Here is an 18,357-nt window from a genome sequence, read left to right on the forward strand (position 1 = left end):
TAATTTGTTTTAAAATATTTTTTAATTTTCCTAATTCTGGCTTTTATTATCACGAAAAGAATGGATTAAATAGTCCTAAAAATCTCAGTATTCATCCTTAAAGAATTCTTCTAAGATAAAGAATTTTCATTTTTGAAAGAAATAAGAAAACAAGCAATTAAGCTTTAATTTATCCAACACACAACATAATTTAAGACTACACAGAGAGAGTTATTCAAGAAATTTAATTTCAAATTTGTTCCAAACACATTACTTTTTTACAACCAGTACAGATTTATGTATACCTATTAAAAACTGCAAATGCTGATTAGACAGTTCACATTTCTAGTTCTTAATTTTAAGAATCCCCATTTCCCAATTCTAGTCGCATACCGAACCATTAAAATTCGTGAAAATGCGGCTCCAATTATATTTTCTTCTTGGTGAGATTCTTCAAGCTGTCTTTTTAAACTTTTTGACTTGAATTCGGCTCCTATTGCTTTTGACATTACTTTTCTGCTTAAATGATTTAATTAAATATGGGAAACCTACTAAAATATTATATTGAAATGAATTTTAAATGAAATAAATTGTAGTTTGACAAAAGCAAATCAATAAAATACCACCACGAATAAGAACCATTGTTTTTGTATTTATTCTTACCAACCCACTTAAGAAAACCTTATAAGTTTATTAAAACCACTATATTCTTTTCTACAGTTGCCTACTTATATTTATTAAAATATTTCAAGTACAGACATGAATTTAAAGACAACTCCCTATCCCGGTTCCAGTCGAATACCAAAGTTTTACGACATCTTAACTCCCCATAAATTATTCATTGCCTCGCTCCACCTTAAACAATAATCAAAAATGCAATCGGCAAGCTCCGGTTTTGTCACCCCAATTCTAAACCCTTTTTCCCCGCCCATCCTCCTCTCTTTAACCCCGGGCGATAATCCTTAGCCCGAATTTTAATATCGCTCTGCGGTGCCTTTGTTGCCCTAATTTAAAATCCACAAGGAAAACAGCCGCAATATCCGAAAGTAAAAGAAAACAGAAATTAAATGCAACTGAAATAAAATAAAAAACGGAATTACTTCCGTTCGGCCTCGGATCGGTTTCCCCGGCAGATTTATGGGGCAGGGCACTCAGAGGATCCTGCCGGCGGTCGCCTCAAAGTCCCCGGGGAAAAGCGGCTGAGGAAGCCCAGAGGCAGAGGAAAATCGACTCGAAAGTGAATGGGAAAACGGAATGCGACGAGCATTCCAAGTGCCTCCGATCTTCGGCATTATTGTTGGCCACTCGCGGAGCCAAAACAAATTCCTTCGGGCCGCAGTCACGTTCCGCACCCCGACCCCCTTTCAATTGCCGCTTGCGTGTCCTGGCAAAAGGATTCGCCCGTCGTTTGTTCTGGCCGCTCGCGCTTTTCACACTTGTCTCATTGCCGCTCATAAAAATTATGGCAGTCCAGCCCCTAATTTGAATTTCCACGAAAACGATAAATGGGCTTGTGAAGTTGTTGGGGTCTAGAGGTGCGCTAGGGTCGTGAGTTTAATAAGGGAATGAAATGTAATTGCTTTTATTTAAAAAAATATTTTTTTACTCTGAAACGGAGGTCAGTTAGGATGCTTTAATATCGGTTAAAAATAAATAATAGAGAAACCCAATTGTATCTCAAAGTAGAAGTACTTCAACGAATGGCAGACATCTTTATTTATTAAAATTGCATTATATCATATGGAATTTAATTTTGGTTATATTTATTAAAAAATCGGACTATTACTTGTTAATAAATGTGTTTAAAAATCATGTGTGTTTACCTATAAATTTGTTAAACAATTAATATTCCTTTTTTGCGTGAGAATGTAGTTCTCTGTATCGGTAAAGTTATTCAGGGTGTTGACAGATGTGTTTATAATCGGGGAAAACAATAAAGGTATCAGGCAAAGCTACGTGTAAGTTATAGAGTAATTCATAATACAATAATCAAAATTCTACTATTCAATTTATCAACAAATATTACTTTTGTTTAGATTATGATGTAAGTTGTACACGAAACGGTTTCTTCTTAGTGCCAGATAAAGTTCTTTTTTGAAAATGTCTGGTCAAAAACTAAGACCTAGGGTTCTTATCACAGATCGCAATAGAAGCTCTCTCCTTATCACGAGGCCATCTCCAGAGTGGCAGGGCTCTGCGCATGCGTGACTCCGTTTTGGGGACGTGCCCACTTCGCGGGAGCTGTGAGATGGGGCTACGTGATCCGGAGGACGTTTCGGGGGAGTGTTGACTTAGGGTGCGTTTTATGGCTTTGATCAGCTACTGTCTTGGAATGCTAACAATTTGAGCCAGGTTTTATTTGATTTTAATGTTGAACATTTTTGCCGCCTTTGTGGTTCACTTTGTGCCTCCTTCACTGGGGCTAATTAAAAATTCAAATCGCATTCGACTGAGAAATTTTCTATCAAAATGCGAACTCATTTAAATCGCCTCGAAAACGTTTGATGTTTGGTTTATGAGCCTCGTTCCAAACTCATTTCTCCGTCAAATCTTTTTTCTGTGGTCGGGCCTTGAGCGGAATTATTGTCGTATATGCAGGTTTTGAACTTAAAATAGCATTTCCGAGATTGGAGTGAAGATTAGCTGATCCATGGGTTGAGCATTCTTAAATGGAGTAGGAATTCTTCGGGCTGTTTTTCTTGGGAAACCAATCTGCTCTTTAATTATTTTAACTCAGTTGCAATTTAAAATAATGTATTTATTACTTTCAAACTTGTCGTAAAGGGCAACTGATTTATAAATAATCGCTTCTTGAAGAAAACAACCCAATTAATGTTTCGAAAACCAGATGTTTCCTCACATTATCACTAATCATTAGACCGGGTCTCATGTCAATCAATTGGACGAAGTTAATCGGTAGTCGAAACGCTGATTTGGGGACAAAGCCGTTCGGGAAGAGGATCGTAAATCTCCGCAGACTGGGTGGACACCTGAACCGGGAGAGCTAATAAAAGTCCAGAAAAATGCATGTATGGAGTCCTTTAATAAACTGAGTCTCAGGAGTTCAGGGCTCGCTTCCCTGCGAGGAGAGTTCATCGAAAATTTTACAACTGAGCGAGTCCATAAAGATTTTTATAGGGCGACATTTAAATATTCCCCGACATCGGCCAGGTATAATTGCATATAAATCAATGCGAGAAGGTAGATGCATAATGATATCTTCATAGGGCCGGGCCGAAGTCGAACAATATTTCATTGATAGAGCCGAGGACTCTGCGGGCAAAGGGAAAGCGAAAGGAAAATGCGAGGAGAGATAAGGAAAATGTCAACAACTCTGAGGCTTGGCCATAAATTGCCCTTCCCCACAATGTTTTTTAGACCCGAAAACTCATTCCTCTCCCTGTTAGGCAATATTAAAAAAGGATTTCCCTTTGTCTTAGGTCGAGGAGCACATAAACGTCGGGCAATAATAATTAAAAAACCGAAGACGAGGGAACCTTTTTACCTGCCCTGATTCTCAAGTTCGTTTCGGTTTCTGGTCAATGAAATGCAGACAATTGGCGACAAAACTATCGGGCGAGTTGACAAAAACAGAATTATGAACTCAAACAGGTACGGGATCGAGCGGCGCGATGATCGTGAGGCGCCGCAGAAAGTCTGGGCCCACTCATAACTCTCATGCGACTGGGTGCGATAAGGACTGGGTGCCCATGTCCTGGCGCCATATCCTCGCGGATGTCCTGTTGTCGGGGAGCGAGCCGCAGGTGTGCCATCCGCATTTGTTGTTTTTTAGCTCGTTGAGTCCCTGCGCAAATCGAATCAAATCAAAACTCATCAAATATTTGACATAATTTGATTTGATTGCCGTCAGCCGCAGATGGGAGGAAACAAGTGCTGCCAAGGCTGCGGAAAACATCTCGAAAGGCCTGTGAAGAAACACGGGAAAAATAAATCACTTACTTACCAGTTGCCAGTTTTCATGTATTTTGAGATCAAGTTATTATATTTTTATAGAATATTTTGTGTGTTTACCTAACATATTATTTTAGAATGTCATTGCCTTTGAAAAATATGTTTAAGTTTTTTATTTTAATATCTATAATACTCAACGTATTATGCTGTATATTTAATGCTATATATTTAATTATTGCTTATTAGGGGGAAACCTTTTTTTCCAACTTAATTTTCAGAATTAGCTTTCATGACCTATTTTATTTGTTTGTACTTTTTAATATTCGAGTACTATATTGCCCAATTTTTCGCAGTGCTCCTCAAATCGCTCCTCACGCACGCATAATTTCTGGAGAGCTCCTTCAGCCCATCATCTCCCCGCTACCCAGCACTTCGCCTCCCCCTCGGGAGTCGAGATTCATTGTTGGCTTCCTTTGTCAATTGCACTCACTTAGCGCGATTTCTGAAGCCCCTCCTCGCCACACATTTGTTGCATTTATTTATTTATTTGCTGAATGCTGCGAAAATTATATTTGCCCAGCCCACTCGAGTGTCGTTCGTTTTGATTGCGATTGCTTCTTGTGGCCAGCCGCTCAAATCACTTCAAAAATTTGTCGAGCACACGAGTGAAGAGTGGGAAATCCGTGCAGTTGGTAGGGGAAGCGGCAATCTTTTGTATTTTCCCATCCGCGTTTGCAATCTGAAATTTGCGAAATAATTATGCTGTCACTTTAGTTGTCTGCAAAGTTAAGGGCTTCTCATTAATAAGTTTCGCAGTGTTGTATTTGACAGTTTATATTATAGCTTAAAGGGCCCTTAAACAATATTATTTGGTTAGGCATTCTTGTACTTTTACGTACTTAAGTAACTATTAAAGTTTAAAATCAGTTGAATTTACATGCGGCAAGGATTTTAAATCCTAATTAGCCTAAAACCTTTTTGAATGTGCATCGCTTTCGATAAGTAGGTACTTACATTGGTTAATCTTACAATGAATTGTTGTCTAAAACCAAGGAAAAGAAAAAACAAATTGTGCGAAAGGTGAACCAATTACAAAGCATTAAAACTAAAGTGTTTAAGGCTGCATAACAACAATGGGTGACATTCAAGGGGCCGCTCAAGATATAATAGTTTGGGAGATCCCGGCATCTAATTGCCTCTTATCAATCTGGTTCACAGGACTCTAAAAAGACACATGGTGTAAGGCCCTTTTCCAGGAAGACCGAAGCCAAAGTTCAAACCTTTCTCCCATAGTTCCACAGTAGCCTGAGAGCTATAAAATCGAGAGAAATCCAAATTAGATCTCGAAATTAGGCGCAATTAGAGACAAATTCGGTGAGCTCTTCGGCGCGATAAGTCTGCTGAAAAGCAGGAGGCCAGACATAATTGGGTTTAATTGCACAACTCTCCGGGAAATAAACACACGATATCAGATCGATCCGTGGAGAGGGGGTTTTACGAGCGCGTGTCAGGGGCGGACTTTGGGTGAAAGCAGCCCGGATAGTTCAGATCAATATGGTGTAACGTGTAGGACTACAGGTAGATCGGGCGCAGATCCGCGTGGTTCGACGAAAGGATGAAGGAGCTGGCCATAAACTTAACCCTCGGCAGCCCAACAATGTTTTGTTTACGACCTCGCCCCGTCGCCCATTGTCGATCGCTGATCGCGCTCATTGTGCCCGGGGCTGTCTGCTCTACATATAAACCAGACGATTTATCTTTTATTGTAGGTAAACACAGCCCTAGGCCGTCCTCTCGATCTCCGCCCAACTCGAGTCCAAGGCCAAGGATGAGCCGCGGAGGAAAAATCAAATTTTTATGATCGCCCAACGAGCGCTTGCGGAAACATTTGAAAAGCCATAAAATCCCCCGAGTACAACCCTATGACTACACGGAAAAAAAATTTCTAAAATTAAAAACTAATAGTTTTATTATGATTAATATTGATGTTTAACTTTTACTTATTTTAGTAAATATGTTTCTTAATGGAAAATCCACTCTATTCGAAAATGCAAACACCACCTTTGAAAATACAAGTGATTCAGTAAGTTATGGTGGCCTATACAATAAGCAGGTGACCTTAACCAAACCTTGAAGAATATCAAACAAATATTTTTTAATTTCATATACAAGAAAAAATTTACATTATTGAACAATTTTATTATTGTACTAATATTTTTTTGAAAACCTAACTGATTTTCGCTCAGTGTTTGGCTTGGCACAGGGGTCGCGACCCGAACGAGCTGTGCCACGGCCTATGGCATATAGTTGATCCATAAACGCGTTGCGAGCTGCGTTTTCATTTCTTCATGATTTTATGGCCGGTGCATTTGTTTTCCTTCAGCACAATATTGCTTCAATTTTCCCAAGTTTTATGAGTTTTCTATTGAAACAATGCCACATCTCCCGCGATCCCCGCTTTCCCTCCTCCACTCAATTTCTTTGTGTGTGTTCGATATTAACGAGTGTTTTTGTGATCCGGCAGCGGTTCGATCTATTTGTCTATTTCCAGCTCTCACAACATTTTAATTTTCTCTTTTACTATCTATCACCCGATTGCGGTTCATTATCCTCCCTCCCCCTTTCGGCTACCGCATTTCCCTTTCCCTATCAAGCCTTCGGGGGCGGCAGCTTCTGGGGTTTACGACTTTTAATTGATGTTAGTTTTTCCATAATTTATTGTTGCATTTTACGGTTTCATTTTAACCCTTTAATGGCCGGGCTGCAGCTCCGTTCTTCACTGGAAATCAAAAATTATGATATTTTTGAAAATTTTTATGGCCTGCGCTCCGGGCTTTTGAACCATGGGACCGCAAAACGTGCCTGTCATCGGCATCCACCTCAGCCTCATCCGCTGATCATAGTCATCATCATCTGTTCGATTTATGGCATTTGTGGGGAAACACTGGCTCCTCAAAGGGGGTTTTACGACTCCGATCGGGAATGGGAACTGATATTCCAATAGTTAGGGCTCGCAGTGGGAAGTCACCCTCGGACTTGTGAAAACTTTATTAATTGTGTTAGCCGGAATCGGGATTCCAGATAATAAGATAAAACCAAATTACTACGTATTATGACTTTGCTTTCTAAAGATTAGTGGTTTTACATTCTCAAAATACGGTAACAGAACGATACCTGTCATTGAAATGTTTGTGTTTTAAAACATAACAATTCAAGCCGTTGGTGTATAGTTGATTTAGACTTTGTTGTGTATTTAATTCCCTTAATGAGTTTTACACAGGAAGCCCTGGGAGATACACTTCATAATTTGGCTTTGCAGAATGTGATCTACTTAAGGAGCAATTCGCCGAAAGTTCAATGGCAAAGTATTCGCGGAACTTCCAACAAACTCCAGTCGATGAATGGCGCCCACCGCAGAAAGAGGTCCCTCTTGAGGGACGTCCCTTAACCCCCAAAAGCCCCTCGCCCTCGGGAGATTCCTCAAAACCCGTTCCCCAAGTGGCGCTTAGGCAGCTCCTTCGGTCAGACAGTTTTCGGACATTTCTGAGGAGCAATTTCTGGCGTTTTCCCGTTTTTTTGCTCAGATGCTACTGCTTTTTAATAAGTTATGCGAGCTGCTGGACGGAGGAGAACCTTTTCTCCATTTGGTTAGGCATTCTCGATGTCTTTTATAATGTGCCCGTCTTAATATGATTTTTGTCCCCATCCAATGGACATTCGCGGGATTCCAGAAAGCATCTTTTAATGTTGCCAGTTGGAATGGGAAATGAAGGGAAAGGAACCCGGACGGAGACTGCTTCGTCAGCGGCTGTCTGCCGTTTGTCAAACTGTCATATGCTTGTCGCACGCTGGCCCAAAAAACACCGGGCTGAAGCTCCAATATATTAGCTGAAATTTTAATTACCAACTGCGACTTGGAACGGACAAGCACTGAAAGAAACACAAAATTTGTACATTGAAAACATATAAGTATTAATAATTATTTATTTAAAAAATATTTGAAGTATTAACTAATTGTTATGACAAAAGACCTGTCAGCAACTTAATACCCAGTAGCCAATAGTATAGTATTTGGCACATTTTACATCCGATACCTATTTGTCATATTAACTATTGTTGGGGTGACTTGATTTTTCAAAAATAAATTTATAAAAATATTAAACATTAATGATGGTGCTAAGGTTAAATTGACACTAAATCGTCTCATATCAGCATCTCAAAGATCTGTGTTTCGTAAAATGAACATCCCTTTAAGAACACGAATTTAGCTTTTTCGAGCAATTTAAATTTTGTTTAGGCTTCTCTAAAGAAAGTTATAAATAAACAAATGGTTTGGTATTCAGACATAGGCCTTGGCGTAATTTGGAATCAGGATAGTTATAAAATAATAAACATTTTTTTAGTAAACACAGTACTGAAATGTCCCAGTGTAAATCTGAACCTGGTCCCACTGACGCCACTCAACTGTCCGCAAAGGCTTTTTGGGTTTTTGCTGCTGGCATGGCAAATATTTTCCATGCGGAGCATTATAAAAGTTTAATTGATTGATTTATACGTGGGGAGTTGTCGGGGAGATGCCAATCGCTCTGCGGTAGTTCGCCGCAGACTCTGAGGACCGGGTCTTCGGTAGGTGGTCAATGGAATACCTTGGCTGACAAATCAATTTCGCATTGCGATCCTCGGCGGGCGGCGCAGAGCGGATCCCCGGCTAAGCCGAGCTAAGTGTCCTGTAAACTGTCTCAATAGCAACGCCCCGGCGATCGGCCAGCTCCTTTTAAGCCGCCCGCCCAGCTGGAGATTGGGAACGGGGCACCAAGGATTGAATGGCCTCAAAGGAGCTGGCACAATGGCCGCAGATCTTCAGTTCTTTCTCTCGGGTCACCGCACATCGGTGCAAACAGGATCAATCACCGGAATCGCTCCCTGATCCCCAGGATCATGCGCGAAAATTAGTGCAAACTTGGGCGCAGCAGGTAGAAGGTAGCTAGCCCGAGGCAGGGAGCTGACCGGAAAATCCGATCGAAGGGATTATAATTCCAGCCAGGCAGAGCCGCGCATCCTCCTAGTTCCCGCTTGTTTTGCGACAATTAAGGCAAATATTTTGCGTACTAATTGAGCACGGCTCAAGGGCCCCGACATGGTGGGCGGATTTGCATATGGCGCGACGGATTTGCAGCCATTACCCTTTTGTTGGCAAAAGGATTTGCCGGGGGCGTTGCGTTTTCCTCCGGCCTACCCAGGATCGGTCCTCGCTCCTTCCGGGAACTCGCATCCGTCACGCACCGATCGCACTCGTTCGGCCCTGGAAAGTGATATGCAAATATTGACACCCATCATTTTTCAATATTTGAGCGTGAAATTGGGCCATCCTTTTGCGTGGGATCGGTTAAGCAAAGGAGTGCCGCAGGAAGCAGGGCGAGAAAGTCTGCCCAAGGTCGTCCAGCACAATTTAAATTGATGAATTGCGATTCTGCAACTCCCGAGGTCATCGCAATCCGTTTTCAGGGGGCGGTGCCGAAGTCGAATGTCCGTCGAGCGGATCGAATCGGGGTCTGTAAATATTTTGCCTATTAACCTTTCTCGATTTTGCAGATAAAAGGGTATAATAGTTGTGTGAGTAAAATTATAGAGAACTAAAACAAAGTACATTTATGAAAATCGCAGTAATTTGAAAGATTTTATATTCGATTTAATATTACTTACCGCGTTTATCATCATATTATCATAATCAATAAAAAACACAAATAAAGATATAGATTCGATAGATTCAAGAAATACAATCGATCTACTTTCTTTTTATTTCGAAAAACAGACTCAACTACAACAGAATCAACTATTTTATCGAAGAAGACAAGAAGTGGGGAGTTATTCTTTTGTGTTTAAAATAAATCCCCCTGCCTAGATTTATCCATTCAATTCATAGTCCTGACTCATCACTTTGATTCGTTTCCATTCACTGGCCAGGAATGGGAGAAATGGGTGGCCAAAAGCTACCAGTGGATATGCACAACATTTCCGCAGCCAAACTGACACCCAATCTGCCCGAGAAGATCAAAACGCTTCCGCTGTCGGCGGACTGATGTCTCCTTCCGGAAGCCAGAAATCATCTTCGGGGCGGGACACGCGGCGCTGACAGCGGATAACAGGACATATAGCTCGTGAGTCGAGCCCAGGACTCAGACAGGATGGCTAAGTCGCAGACAGGCACCCAGACTTGGAGCATATGCCGTATCCTGGCAGGATAATCGACGCTAAATAGCGGCACGTGACCAACATTTTCCGGCCGGCGAGTACGAATATGATTTGATCGAAATCGGGACAAAACGGCGACTTCTCGTCGACGGGACGGAGAGGAAAAACCCTCATTATGGAAAATAATTTCATAATTCGTGGGGTTGCCGGCGTTGCGCCTGTCACCCCTCCGAGTCCTTGACAATGTGCGAACAGAGGGGGTTGCTGAGTGTCGGGTGTTGCTATAATTTTATGAGCGATTTCGTTTATTAATATGTTAGCCAATGTTGGCCGAGGGTTAATAGGCCCCGACCCTTTGGCGGCACGTGGCAGGAAGGCGTTATGTTTACATTTCCCCACCCGCCGATTGTTATGAAATGATTTGCTTGCAGTGTAAATATTTGCCCAGCCGAGGGCAAGGGATTTGCCCACGCAGATTCGCACATTAATGTGAAGTTATGACGGAAGTGTCGCCCAGAACGGAAGCAATATAAAATTCTCACTTTAGTCGCAGGCGACTTCGCTTTCATGTTCAGAAGCAACAAAAAAGAGTTTCGTGAAGTGTTTGTGATGCAGTACTGATGTTTTCTACTGCCAACCATCTTTAACTGAAAATTAATTTAAAAATGCCTTTTGTATTAATAAATTAAGAATACCAGTTAAACAGCTAAGAACATTAAACAACATAACAAATTATAAGTATTTTGTGTTTTAATTATGCAATTGAAGCCGATTTACAAGTAACAATTATTTATAAAAATAAAAACTCAGGCGTTTTCAACAAATCAAAGAAAATGCAAAAACTTTTTCAGTTCATCCTGATTTATGAAAATATCTTCCCCCACAGATGCACATCTGTTGGCCCTCCATTTCGAATCCATTTCAAGTGGAGTCACTTTCTCCGCTTTCCCTTTCTCTTTCTCCGGGTGCAGCCTGCAACGAATCGAGGCGTGTAAACATGGAAGCCTGGTGTAAAGTGTCGCTGGTGGCAATTGAGTCTTCTCCCCGGAATTCCGCGCCTGGGTCAACAAACTGCTCGATTCCAGCTTTCCGATTTCCATCCCCAAGGCGTCTTCTGGCTTGGTTAGACTTGAAACACCCCCAATCGATGGCAAAGTCAATGTGTTGCAATACGATGCCTTGTCCTCCCCTTAAATTTGTAGCAAATGTTTAAATAAGAGCCCCAGGTAAGTGAACGACTTGCAAATAGTTAATGGGTTTATTTTCCGAAATCTAATTTATTAAAAAACTTAAAAAAGGTGACGTTTGCTGCAAGCATATCTACCTTACCTTCCATACCTTCTCGCACTCCTTCAAGCTTATTAATAGGTCGAGGCCATCAACTATATAGGTTTCTCTTACCTTAAGACTTAAGTTTGTTGAAATTTTAATGAAGGAATAGTAGAAGAGTAGTTGAAATAGGAAACTCATAACACTTTATTATTTTTATCATGCACATTTTATGTTTGGTTCAGGAACTAAAAATCAGTGTAAATCCAAACATTGACAAAAATATAGCATGTCTGCGGTCTCCGAGTTAATTAGTCATTTCTGTTCATCTTACTCCACCTATAACCCCTCATAAGGCTAATTTGGAATGCTCGAATTTAACCCGCCAACGCATTAACCGGCACGTAAAATCATGCATCTAATGGAGCGAAAGGATTAGCAGCCCAATATTTTGTGGAAGAGATCGGGACATTAACTCGGATTACGCAGTGCGGCCAAGGCAAAGCTTGGTCCAAAAATAGGATCCACCATTAAGGCCAAAATTTATTGGAGGCGGGAGACGAGCGGCGGCGGCACGTTCCAAAACAATTTAGAAAATAATAAATAGCAAACATAAATTAAATTATTGTAATATACTGGGAGGCGGCCGTAAGCTTCCCGATGCGACTGCCTGGGCGTCTGGTGCGCAATTAAGATAAGTCTCAATGGGACGGCGTTCCCCTCCGGATTTGGGTTCGCCTCGAGTCCCAAAATATGGAATGGAATATCGGCGGCGAGTATCGGGGGAATGTCAAAAACGCAATTATTTATCCGAACTGAAACATTTTAAAATCAATTAGAAAATGTGGCGACGCATGGCGCATGACGAACCAACTGCCACCGATTTGGTGATTTTCCAGCTCCCTCCTCCAGCTTTTCTTTTCCTTTCCATTCCCGTTCTGGGTTTTGTTTATCCAAGCGGCACAAATGAAGTGCCCTGCACCGCTGAAGTGGTGCAGCCCGTTTGTCTGCCGTTTTCCTGGGGGAAGTTGAAGATCCACCGAATCCGTATAACGATGTCAATGACAAATCACGGGCGCACGTCAAAAATCTGTCCTAAAATATTTCGAGCTGTCAATTCGGAGCGAGTTCGCGTCTAAAATTAGTTCCCAAATATTGTTACAAATGTGTTGAGTCCAAACAACTGGAGACTAATGAGAGGAAAACCGACCGAAGCGGCCGGAGTCCTCAAGTGGCTGCCCAGCAATTTATGCATTTGTGAAAGACGAAGGCTCTAGGCGTCAATTGAACGGCAAATTGAGTTACTTGAACACACAAATAGTTGACAGAAAAATGTGCAGAAGTTATGAGTGGAGGCCAACAGAAATGTGGACCAGGGAACATGTTTTGAACCAACAAACAGTTGGCACGATTTTATGTTTTGTTTATTGGTTCAGGCTGAACGGAACCCTTTAACGAGAAATCCGAAACTTACTTTAATTTGAAAAATAATTCCGTTGTCATCATCAGTTTTCATTAGTTTACATTCGATTTATGCCCAGTCTTTGCGCAAAGTGTTTTTTGTTTGTCTTTGTACACCAAACCATATTAGGCCTAACCTATAAAATGTCTTAGCCTATATCCCTGCCATAAAATCTTCGATTGGTTACTTTGCATCAGACAGCTGCCTATCCATGATGGAAAAGCTAATCCAAGGTAGCCAAATACCTCTGAAAAGGATGGGGTTTCCTCTGGCGACAGGCGACTCAAATCGCGAGATTCCCGAAGCGCTGAGAGGGCGCATCAAATCCGCTGACAGATGACACGGAAATTCGCTTTTTGCAAGCCCAGGACCAGAACCCTTTACCGAACATGTCGAATATGGGGTAATATTAATCTCGGGCCCTTGGACGGGGCGATGCATCAAACGAGATTGACAATGCCTCATTCAGATCAATAACTCGCTGTTGGTGAATGTATGAGAGTCAACCCCCAAATGAAATTTGGTGACACACGCATTAAAAAAGACGCCGACATTTTCGCAACCCTTTCGCGGAGTGGCATAAAAAATTGCGCCACTCTAGGGCAGGCGGAACGAACAAGTGCTGGACACTCTGCACTTGAAAAAATTGTGATTGCTACAAAGGACTGCAAAATGAATATATATTTAACATTTGAAGCTCGGTAAATAAACTTTAATACAAAAAATTACATATTCAACATTGTCTCAGAAGAAAAAAAGATGATACAAATTAATTTAACATGTACAAGATTTTAATGGGTTAAAATGAACCCCTGAGTATTTCTCCTCGCCAATTGTTTGCAGCGCGTGGGCGGTGCTCTGGCCTGGCAAAAGCGGAAATGAAATTAAGCGAAAATATGTTCCCGGCTCTTCCTCTAGATTAAATTAATCAATTTAACCAGCAGCCCAGAGGAGTGGATATAATTTGTAGGAAGGGGTGAAGGGGCTTCGATCGAGACATACCATTAGCATGATTTAGTGCGGCGACCCCGCGGCTTCATTAGCATAAAACCGTTCTTATGGCCGTTCTAGGAAGCCGAGGCATCGACTTTTCCCAAACAACCGCAGCGTTTACAGCCGAACGGAGATTGGTGGCATCGGTGAGATCGGTTACTGTATAATTTTTATTATATTGCCCGATTGTCTGTTCTGTTTTTATTTATTTTAACTGTCGTTCCCCGCGGCCAGAAACATTTTATCCTCAATTAATTCATCATTATTCGAGGGTTCCCTCGTCTCCGACTCGACTTCGTTGCACGGAGTCAGTCAATCTTCCCAGTCGTCAAAATGTGTTGCTTTTTATTCGATTTCAGGCGAAATTTGTATTTCGTTTCTGTTTTCTTTGTACCTCTCGCCCGTCCATTGTGTGAGTGTGTTTTGTTTAATTTTAATTTATTTACATTGAAACTCAATATTTGGTAAGTGTATTTTTAATTTTACTGCTGTTGGTTATTATTGACCGATCTGATGAAAAGGAATTCACGTTATTGCCCAGCCTCAGTTCGAGGCCGTAAAAATCCATCACCCAAATGGAACAGATCCCCCAATCGAGATACGACTCCGCCGGGTGTTGGGGACCATTGGAATATGACACATGGCGAACACCTCGTAAGCTTTTCCTTTTTATGGACTGCGAAGAACTCTCAGAGAGGTTCAACGACTCCGGCACCTCGATGGGTTTTGAGCTTGGGGAAATCTCTTAAATAAACATTCCGCTTTAAATGGTCCAGCCTTTCATTTTTGAGATGGCTGATTAACAATTACTGGAAGCAGTGAAATTGGGCAGGAGGCTATAGTGGGGAAATTGGAATCGGTTTTCCGTGATTTATCTTAAAAGTGGAGGTATATTATTGGAGGCTTGCATTAAGCTAATACCTGCATAGCTTTCAAAAAGGTTTAAGCGGTTTTACCACTTTGAAAGGAAAACCATTTTCGGGTATGAGACCGGGCACTTCCTGAGTGGGCCTGTGACACTTTTCACTGGGCGTTATGAATTGCACCTACTATACGTGTCCTTTCCCTGGTAAATTTAATTCAAATTTGAAGGGGTTCGAACTCGGCATCGAATCATTGTTCGAGTCCCACCTATTCCGAATTCTTTTTTCAAATCAGAGCCGATCTCATCTGAATTGAACGGAAAATTCGGCCCAAATGGCAAACAACTTCCGATTAACCATTCGATTGTCCGCATCAATTGGGCAACCCGATAAGTTGCAGCTCCAGCGTTCTGGTTTCGTCCGCCGATACGGCAAACGTTCCAATCTGGGCCCCACAAAAAGGGAATAGACAATGCACCCGATAGGCAGTCCTCCATCCCGAAAACCCCGAAAACCCCGAAACCCAACGCAGTGGCAGTTACGAAAGGAGCGCAAATATGTGCAAAGCCGAGGGGTTGGGGTGGGGGCGAATGCATTTGCGGAAATGTGTGCGCAACATGCAACATAAATGGAAATGCCGTTTGGAAAACATATTGTTTTTGGGCCCCACCAGCGGTGCAGCCCATTGCATTGGCCTGCCTGTCCCTCCTCTTCCGGCACCCCCCGAAAATGCACTAATTTTCCTAACGCGCCCCATGAGGCTGCAGTCGGAGAAGTGGGCGGTGGGTGGCGCACATTTTAGAAATTGGACGGCATTTTTCGTTGAATTGTGTGCTGATTGTAATTCATTCAGTGTGTGTGAGAGTGAGTGTGTGTTTGGCCAGTGTACACAGGCAGCCACTCCCATTTCCACCGCCCCCCCTACACACACAGAGGGAAAATTTGAAAATTTTGATTGCATGTTTCGATACAAAATGGCGCTGCAAAAACGAACTCGACTGATGATGAGGCATGCCAATCCTGACGAGGAGGAGGACGCAGGACGCAGGACGCAGGACTGCCCACTGGTTCGGCTAGCGGGTGGGGGGCAGGACGGGGTGGAGGTGGGGGTCCTGGGGCCCAAATTGCAGTGCGTCCTGGACGCTGGACGCTTTTGTGCGTTGGCTGCGCCGGGTGCAAATGTGCATTTTAGATCGTCGAAGCGTAAATTAGGATTTCAAAATGACATTTGGAATATTTACGACTTGCCAGCGCCTACACCATCTGCATGCCCCATCCTAGGCCCCGGAACCCAGATCCCAGAGCCCAGAACCCAGAACCCAGGAACCGCCCAACCCACCGTTGTTGTTCATGGTAATTGCGTAGCCGGCTGCTCGATGATGTCCTGTCTGTTTGTGAACACACAGGTAAAAGGGCAGGTGAGTGCGACTGCGTTCGTTTCGGTTTTCGAAATTGCCAAAAAGCTCCCTTTGTTGAATTATGCAACTTAAAATTTGGCACAGGTCCGTCTCAAAATTGCCAAAATAGAAGCTTTTGATTGGAAAATTGTTTGATTGGTTGCAATTTCGTGTTTAAATATTTTCACAAGCCCACAAAGGGGCAGATAGAGAAAAATGCTCAAATTTTCCCGAAGGCCTGGCGAAAAGTTACTGTGCCAAAACATGCAAAACCACTCAGAATTCCGTTGAACCTGGCCAAGTTTTTTCGGGGCAATCAATCTCTCGGGTATCGCGTTTCTCGAGTCAAACTTGTCATTGCGCCCAAGGCGCAAAAAATGAAGTGGAGCCCCCAAAGCCCCAGGATTCGGCGGGAATCAGGGTCCCCGTCACCCAAGCATCAATGTCTACCGACTTCAAAATAGACTCCCAAAAAACACAAAACAGCAAAAAAAGCATCATAATAAACGGCAAAAGTAAAATTATACAAGTACCAAGCTCATACTACCCCACACATGTCAAACAAGAAGTATAAACCCAAATACACTTCCACGCTTCTGTAAATATATGTACGGTGTGCACTGAAAAACATTGACAGCCCAAACACTTTCAAAAATTTTTATATAAAACATTGAATTTTAAGTTCAAAGGTTATGGGAATATACCACATTCTAAAATATTTTTTCCCTAAAACCAACTTAAGTATTTCCGTCAAATACGTTATGTCGGTTAGAATCCTTGACAGTGATTTTCTTAGGTAATTTACATTATAATACTTTTTTGAACCAAAAAACTTTTCATTACATATGCTTTAAATTAACATATAAAATAAACATATTTGAACTTTCTCTTTTCGCTAGTGCACATATTGCAGATACACATATATTTTGTATATTTTCCATTTTCACCGAAATAAATAAACATCATCAATGTCAAATGGAAATCACTCGCATTGGCAGGCACCCCGGGAAACGAAATGGCATTGGGTGGGAGGTGGTAGGTGGTTCGATGGGTGGGGTGTGGCGGAGGGAGAAAGTGGGTGGCCATTCCCTGGCAGTTGCTTTTTATGAAACTATTTCAAAACGTGAAACCAATTCGCATAAAATTTTGTCAGCGCGCCTGCGACATGTGAAATGAAACCAAATAAGAAAGTAACGCCCGGCCTCGGGTGCTACAAATAAAATATATAAAAATAAATGTCAATATCTCCGCTGTCCGTTCATCGGGTGTTTATTGACATTTTGGCAAACGCAAATCTCGCCGAGCCTGCGAATGCGAATTCGCCTGGGAGGTCGACACAGTCGTTTTCGTTTTTGGTCTCGTTGTTTTCCCTGCCGTTGGTGGAAAACATATTTGAAAACCATTGGCACATGTCCTTATGAATGATGTGCTAATGTGACAGACGCCAGGGAGTTTTATGTATATTTTTTATTGATGGGAAACGGTGAGTGGTTTTGTGGATGGCTCCGTAATAGGTTTTTGATCCTTGATAAATGTAAGGCCTAACCAAAGTTTACATTAATTTTATTTGTAATATGAATATTTAAATTACTTTTTTTTAAATGTATTTCATTACCATCACATTCATTCTTCATTTGATGCCAGGCAAGTCTCCTCGCAATCCCTTTTCGACCAGAAGCGGTTATTATTTCCCCCAGATCCCGAGTATATAAAAGGGATGCATTCAAATATCTTGGAGTTGTAGGTGTACATGAAGAAGGCTTCTCCCGTCGTGCCTCCTTCGCTGTGCCGTAAGGAGCAAAGGGCTAATACCCCAGTTAGTAAAGTAATTTTCGATAATACCGGCTTACTCACGCGGACTTTTGGCACAAATCGGGGAGAAAACCGCACTTAGAAGCAGGTGCTGTATAAGCAGTATCATTGGGAATTGAGGTAAGAATCGGCTGTAGGATAGGCTTTCAAAATAGATTAACGCAACGAATCTAATTTAAGCATACAATTACGGAATAATCTTATTTAAGGGTTGGAGAATTGGAGATTTTATATATTTTTTAAGGCAAGCGAGCTAGGGTAATGACGAGTGTTTGATTTAGAAATTTTTTATGCGACCCTGGGTATCTTGGTTCCACTCTCACTGATCTCAATTACAGGCTCGCACTCCCCTCCGATTTTCCCCAACAGCGCCCATTCCACAATTAGAGGCAATTGTTGAGCGCAGCTCCATGCACGAACCGTCTGAAAATCAAAACCTCCCCAGGGCTGCATAAATTAAAGGCTTGCTTGACGACCA

General features: G+C 42.0%; 1 long non-coding RNA gene across 1 annotated transcript; it reads right to left on the bottom strand.

The window, feature by feature from the left end:
- Positions 1–17,299: 17,299 nt before the first annotated feature.
- Positions 17,300–17,973, bottom strand: LOC108033575 (uncharacterized). Its single transcript, XR_001768680.2, has 3 exons — positions 17,922–17,973; positions 17,683–17,872; positions 17,300–17,608 (listed from the first exon to the last, which is right to left on the bottom strand). It is a non-coding gene; the product is annotated as an uncharacterized LOC108033575 (long non-coding RNA).
- Between the last annotated feature and the right edge of the window lie 384 nt (positions 17,974–18,357).

Source organism: Drosophila biarmipes, chromosome 2L (genome assembly GCF_025231255.1).
Source record: "Drosophila biarmipes strain raj3 chromosome 2L, RU_DBia_V1.1, whole genome shotgun sequence".
Classification (NCBI taxonomy): Eukaryota; Metazoa; Arthropoda; class Insecta; order Diptera; family Drosophilidae; genus Drosophila; species Drosophila biarmipes.